The following is a 7,825-nucleotide window of genomic DNA, read 5'->3' on the forward strand; positions in this document are numbered from 1 at the left end:
ACTGAGAGTAAGTGAATAAATGCACAAAGGGTTAAATTGTTTGCTAATGGCCACTAGAATAAACAGTGATCCTAGACCTTCTTACTAACTTTGTATTCTCTGAGATGCTCATGCTGTAGCAAAATTAATGGTTTTATGTATGAGGCTGAGATGGTGGTGTGGATATTTCAAATAGTGCAGCCCTGCAAGTAATAATACTAAATAAATAAATAAATAAATAATAATATTCCCAAGATTATGATCTTCTAATTAGCCAATATTCTCAATTGTTTCAGGATGCTCTGACTTCACTGCTTGTTGACTTCTTGTCACAGAAGCACAAAAACATGACTGGTTATCTTAGGTCGAGACATACTGAAGAATCACTGTACTTTGGATTTTTCTCATAATATGCCTTTGAAATTCTTTTTGAATGAGACTCCATGTATTTTGAAATATATGGACAGTATAAAACACTACTATACCACACAGCAAAAATCTGAAAATTTCATTGAAGAAACTCTTGAGGTTGCCTCATCATTAATTGTGCTGTCCCCTGCTTCCAAAAACCCCCCAACATAACAGAGTACTGATTTTTTAAAATGATACTTCTGTTAGAGTTCATAGAACTTTAACTTTTCATATCAGTACAAATTACAATAAAAAGGAATATGTTATCCAGAAAACACAGGTGAAGATAAAGTGGTATTTGATTATGGAGAGACAGTTCCTATCCTTTCTTTGGATGGATATGCACTCCTACCTTCCTCATTTATTTATCACTGGCTTCCATTATTTCATTACCATTTTGTGATTTACTGTGCCTGTAAAACCTGACTCAGCACCATACTTCAAAAGTACAAACGTGATCAAATTGAATTGATTTAGCCTTGATTTGGAGGCATTAACAGGCTGCAATTCAAAGGGCTCAGCCCACCAAGAAGTGCTACACATTTTAGTGGAGCTTCCATGGAAGTACCTACCAGTAAATTATATTTTAGTAAATAATTCAGTACTTTATTTAATTGTACTGTTCCAAGACTTGCAACCTGGTCCTGACTATGAAAGGAAGTTCCACTGATTCCAAGTATGAATGCTTAAGAGTAAAGCCTTAGAGTAAAATTACCAAGCAGCAACTCTAAGATCCCAAATGTTGGGATTGGGTTTGGTTTTTACACAAGGTAATGAAGGTCCCGGAGCTGCGGTGGCTCAAGTGGTTAAGACGCTGAACTGCAGGCTGTGGAAGGTCTGTAGTTCAGCAGTTCGAGACCCGAGTGTGCCGCATGACGGAGTGAGCTCCCGTCTCTGGTTCCAGCTCCTGCCAACCTAGCAGTTTGAAAGCAAGAAATTGCAAGTAGATAAATAGGTACCACTTCAGTGGGAAGGTAACAGCGTTCCGTGCGCCTTGGTGTTTAGTCATGCCGGCCACATGACCACGGAAACGTCTTCGGACAGCGCTGGCTCTTCGGCTTTGAAACGGAGATGAGCACCGCAACTCTAGAGTCGGATTCGACTGGCTTTCGAGCAAGGGAACCTTTACCTTTACCTTAATGAAGGTCCCACAGAAAATGCTTCATTTCAGACTCTAGTCTATTTTATTATTTGAAATGGAACAATAAAACAAGTGCTGCAAAATGTTAGGGAAGGAGGTCTGACATTTCCAACATTACATGGCATTACTATGTTGCTATACTAATGGTGCAATCCTAATTAATCGATATATCTAATTATCAATACACCCCCATCTGTGGATACTCATATCCAGATTTTGGGCCACGTACAGACAAGACAGTTATTTCTAGATACCTAAAAAGACCCAGTTTTAGTCTGAAAACTAAACAAACAAAAAACACATTGGGGGGTTAAACCACCTTCCAAAATAAAAGAAACAGCACCTGCACCTTTAAGAAATACATGCCCTCTCAGTGGCCATTTTTAGGTAAACACAACAGTATTGCTAGCCTTCAAGCTTTAGTTTCTGTCAGTAAAAGGCCAAGGGTGGAGGCAGGGCCTTCCAAAGCTTCTTTGGGCCTTTGAGTGAGAATTAATCAACGTCAAGGCCAAGAGCCACCAACAAATTACTTGTAACCACCCAATTTCCATGACCCCCCCCCCCCGTTCCTGCTGTTTGGTACTGTTCCACAGCAGCCACCCCATGAAACCTGGTGTATGGTGTAATGATTAGAGTTTCAGACTAGGATCTGGGAGACCCAGGTTTGAATCCCCACTCTGGTTCCACAGCAGTCACACACACTCAGCCTAATCAACCTCACAAGGTTGTTGTGAGAATAAAATGAAGGAAAGGAGAATGATGTACTCTGCTTTGGGTCCCTATTGTGAAGAAATGTGGATATAAATGAAGTAAATAGCTAATAAATATAGTTGAAAATGAGGGACAAATGAAAGGTAGGTGGGTGGGTGGGTGAGGAAAAGGAAGCAGGGAAAGATGAACTCTCAGGTTTGCCAAGAGGGGGGGGAAAGATGAGATAATGTAGAGAGGGGGTACAGATGAAAGTGAGGGGTTCCACTGACCACTACCACACATCTGGGCCCACCCAACCTGCCATCCATAATGGCACAATGTTTTCCCAGTGAGAGGTGGAGGGAAAGGTGAAGACAGGAGGGGCAGAAAAAGGTGGCTTGGCTGGTGGACGGGAAGAAAAGAAGAAAACAAGAAGGAGATGCTATAGGGGCTTTCAGGGAAAGGAAAGAAGAAATGGGTGGGGGCGGAGGAAAATGAGATGCCATCCACAAGTCCTTGCTGGTCCCCCATTTGAAATCAATTGATTTAGGGTGTCAGTAGTGGGAGGCAGAAGATGGCAATTTTTGTTAGGTTGTAGAACAATGTAGGATATCTACAGTAGACCTATCAGTAAATATAAACAATTAAACTAAAAAGTACAGCAATTTATGTATGTGACAGTATAATAATGATTTGGAAAAAAATGTATGAAAGTTGCTCCAATCTAGGCACCCATACCAACTTTTTTAACCATCACATCTTCACACTTGATACATTACTGATTGTAAAGCATTAGAAAGAGCCAATTTGAGAATTAGATTTTATGACCTACATGTAGATTGATTAATAACATATGATAAAATAAGAATTGATGTGCGAAAGCATATGGTTCTTGTGCTTGCAAATAAATAATGTAATATCAAGAGTGTAGAGAGATAAACTGGTGACTAGGAGTTTTAATACTTTTGAGAATGTTAGCCCAACTAAAACAGATGAGTATTTTAACAAAGATTTATGGGATATTAATGGTCAAGAAGATAAATATATAAAGCAACGAGAGAGTTGCAGACAAATATTCCTGCCACACAGTGTAAATATATTTAGGACACATCCTGCAAGGAAAATGTTTATAATGTTTTTCTATGTTGGTGTTATAAATTTTCCAGAAATAAGAAAACATGTTTTTTATTTTTAATGTGGGACCAAGACTATATAGAATCTGGATTTTAAAGCACAGTAAAGCCTTTTAAGCATTTGCAATACTCTAATTGTGAGGGGTTTTTTTAACCATGATCATAACGTTCAATTTGTATCTTTTTGGAATTTCAGATTAACAAGAAAGTTACATGTCATATCCTCATTTCCTATTCATCTTCATTTAACAAGTGGCTAAGACTACTTAGAGTTTAATTTCCTTTCATATGTTTTGACAAATTGTATAAACGCGTGGCTAGAAAATGGCTGCATTTTCTTAATCTGTAACGTATGTACAATGTATACATTTATATGGATAATGTGTGGATTATCATGATGCATGACGGATAGTCTGGAAGGCCCCAGGAGGATTTCCAGATCCACATCTAAAGATTCATATTTGACCATTCATACATTACAGATACACACAGATTGTATTTTGTAGAAATTTCCTGGCCACTTCCCCAAATAGTTTTTAAAATGAATTAGGAAATGTAATATCAGAAGCATAAAAAATGATGAAACAATGAGTGTAGTTTTAGCTTGGCTGGCCAGCCCACCACAAATGGACATTTGAATCTACCTTAAGTACATTTTGAAAATAATATTAGTCTGGAATAGGGTCGCCAGTTCTGGGTTGGGAAATACCTGGAAATTTCGGTGGTAGAGCCGGAGGAGGGAGAGGTTTGGGGAGGGGAGGTCCTTCAGTGGGGTCTAATGCCATAGAGTCTACCTCCCAAAGTGGCCATTTTCTCCAGGTAAACTGATCTCTGTCACCTGAAGATCAGTTGAAATAGTGGGAGATCTCTGGCTACCACCTAGTCTGCAAAAATATAGGACATTTATTCCGAACAGATGAAGATGGTTTCAAGTAGGAATAATTGCTCCTTTCACTTTTCATCTGTGGCAAACATTTGGAAGATTTTTTTTTCATTTCAAAAACCTGCAAAAATCTGTTTGACCTCAGGCAATAATGGAACAAAAGAAACGTGTGTACAACTCTCAAAGCACTTTCAGCTACATATAAGAATTATTGTCTGATTACAGATTAATACTTTGGCCAGAATCCAACCTAGGCCAGCCTAGGATCTTGTGTATTTATTCATTTATTTATATAATTTATCTGCTGACTCTCCAGAGACCTGCTGTTACCCAAAGAGTCAGTCTCCTATTTGATTGGAGGAAATTAGCTTAAAGGAGACAAATGAGAAGGGTAACTGGGATCTCCACCAATGTCTACTGGGATAATTCCCTTAGAGAATTCTCAAAAATAAACAGACCGATGTTTGACAAGAAAGGTTTTTATTGGGAAAAAATAATAATATGGTAAAACACACACACAAACACATTAAGCTGACTAAGATGAAATTAAAGGGAGGAGAGGGAGAAAGCAGTTTCAGGGAAGGCTATACAATTACCAGTCTTGAAGCGTGAGGTCTGAAGAGGCAGCTGTGAAATGGCCAGCGTTTCACAGAGCAAAGAAGGAAATCCACACACATGTGGGTGTATGAGGTTGATGTCAAGAACACACACACACCTGGTGTCTGAGGCTTTTTCAATTATAAGAGCCAATCTACTTTGTTCTGAGCTACATTCACTGTATAATGCCACTAATAAAACCTGTTCACCCCTGTATTTTGGAATATCTCCTAAAGTCGGCCAAGCTGCCTCTTACCTGTACCAACTTCACACTCCCAAACTCCGTAGAGCCCTCTCTTTGGTGAGATTCAATGTATTACCTTCGGCCTTATTATCTGGTTTCAGGGTGTGCCCTTTTCTGACAGATGTTGCCCATGCACAAATGATAATATCGAAACGATTTCCCATGTCTTGTTTCAGTGCCCCTTCTACCATGCGCTACGACTGAAATTTCTAAATTTTACTTTGGCTCAACTAGAAGAATATCCTGATTGCCTAAAGATCCTTATTCTTCTTGCTAACCCAAACTTTGAGATAACAGAAACTGTTGCTAAATTTCTTTTTGGTGCCATTTCTATTCGCCCTTTATTTAATTGATGGGTATACTTACTTTGTAATTCCTTGTTTCTGTTTTTTGTAGATATTATTCTATGCTGTGGTTGTTGTTTTTTGTTGTATATGGGTTTGCAAGGGTTACATGCCAATAAAGGTAACTGGACTGGTGTCTAGGTGCACTTAATATAGGAAAAATGTTCCTGGGGACTATGCTGACTTGTGCACCCCTCCCCACCAATGGTTTGATGAGCTTTCCGGAGAGCAAACAATGAGGTGGGAGAAGTTTTATGGGACTTTGTGAGGTGTACCAAAGGTGTGAATGTCTTTTGATGGCCCAGAGGTTACTGGATGGGGAAACTGCCAGGTTTGAAGAATATGGTTAAGTGTTGCTAAATTGGGGTAAAAGGATAAGGGGGAAGCAAGACTGGAATTGACAGGATTAGTCATGGGAAACCTATTGCCGTTAATTATGCATCTCCATATGGTGGGGAGAGGCTCATCAGTCAGCCAACCGACTTTTGACTTCACCTTCAAGAAATTTCTCAGGCTTGGCTTCTGGTTTGACTCTGACTGGCATCTATTTAGTGTCTTTTGGGCCAGTTTCTTATAGTTACAGTTTTTGAGGTGATGTTTTTATGAAGGGCGTTTGCCTCTTTCTCTCCATGTGCTGAACTACTCCTTCTTTGGGAGGAGGGGTCTGACTGCTAACACTGCCAAGGACCTATTCAAGGTGGGCATGACTCTAGTGGGAGTGGAGGCACTCTGTCATGCATGATACAACAAAATGATTCAGCTCAGACACTTATAAGAATGAAGCTCTGAAGTCCTTGGGCATGTATACTAACTTCCCCCTACCTCTTCCACTTTCATGTGGCTCAAATTCTGGAGACTTCCCCTGCATCTGCAGTCTATAGTGATATCTGAATCAGGAAAGTTGAGGTCTGCTCTCTTGCCTCCAAACCAGGATTCCAAATCATGATTAAGATGTACTTTGGAATCCTGATTTGGGGATAAGAGAAGAAACCACAGTTTTCTGTTTTGCTCCGTTTTGACATCACAACAAACAGTTGTGGTTTTTTTGTTACATATGAATAAACCAGGGCATTTTCATTATTCAAGCCATGTGTGATGGAGAAAGGAGATGGAAGGGGAGGGAGTGCATGAGCTCAAGGATTCAGACACTTGTGTTCCATAATGCTGAATGAAGCCTGTATTTATTCTATATTTGCTCCAATTTTACCCTATATGGATTTGTATTTTAATCTGATCTCCTATTGTATGTGTATACGTATGCCAATGAAGGCTTGTCAAATGTAATTCAGCCCCAGAGGGTAGCTAACATTTAGGATGGCTTTTTCTTCTCACTCCTCTCTTAAGAACCACTTGTGATTCTTCCCTTCTTCCACTGTTGCCACACTACCATCATCATCTTCCATGCTGCTTCCATGCTGCTATGAGAAGGAATGTTTCTCTCAGCCATGCATGTTGACAGCGACTCTTTCTTGTCTTTGATAAGTACTTAAATAAAAAACAGTATTATTTCCACAATTCAGTAACATTGCTCTAATCAATGAGAATTCATGAGAGTTCTATTATAGCACATTAATCTATCATTGCTCATGGGCTGTGAACAGACGAAAGACTACTCTGCGGCTAAACCAGGCTGAACTGTAACTTTGTGAAAACATTGAGGAATAATTTTTACACACAAAGCTTAAATTGGTTTGTGGATATTTGCGTCTGTAATGTGATCATAAAACTCAGATTGGCTGAAATGTATATTTCCCCTTCTCAATTTTATCTTACATTTGAAATATGGGAAACATTAGAGGCTTATGTCTGTGTTCTCTCTTAAAGTACTGTGAATTGAATACCCCTGTGTGCTATGCCACTGGAAGATTGCAGTTTACCATGTCCCCCAAAATGTTTGAAAGCAGATGTTTTCTACAAGATATGGTGAGATGTAAACTGGCCATGAGACAAGGGGTTGGATCCAATCAGCTTTTACAGTGGTGAAACAGGAAGAGGGTTCCCCTTGACCATCAGAAAGGGTATGGTGGGGAATCATGAGATCTGCCTGGACAAAAGCCACGTGGGACTGGTGCTCTAATAAGAAGGGGGATTGATCAAAATTGGCTGGAAAAGCTGGCTGTATCCAAAACAGTAACATGTCAGTACATTTATAAAATTTATAAATGTACAGACATTTATGAGGGCTGCCATGGAAGAGAAAGAGGAAATAGTGGAAGAGGGAAAATGAGATGCCCCTGCAAGTCCTCACAGATGTACATGCCATAATTCTGAATGCTATACTCAAACAATTTTAGGTCAGGGAAGGTTTTGCTGGCATGCAAAATCATTCATATATGTGGTATTGAATGTTGTGAGTAGCAGGGGTAGGCAGGGAGGGAGCAGGTAGGTGCCCCACTCCTCCTG

The sequence above is a fragment of the Gekko japonicus genome, unplaced genomic scaffold (genome assembly GCF_001447785.1).
Source record: "Gekko japonicus isolate JY-2015 unplaced genomic scaffold, Gekko_japonicus_V1.1 scaffold814, whole genome shotgun sequence".
Lineage (NCBI taxonomy): Eukaryota > Metazoa > Chordata > Lepidosauria > Squamata > Gekkonidae > Gekko > Gekko japonicus.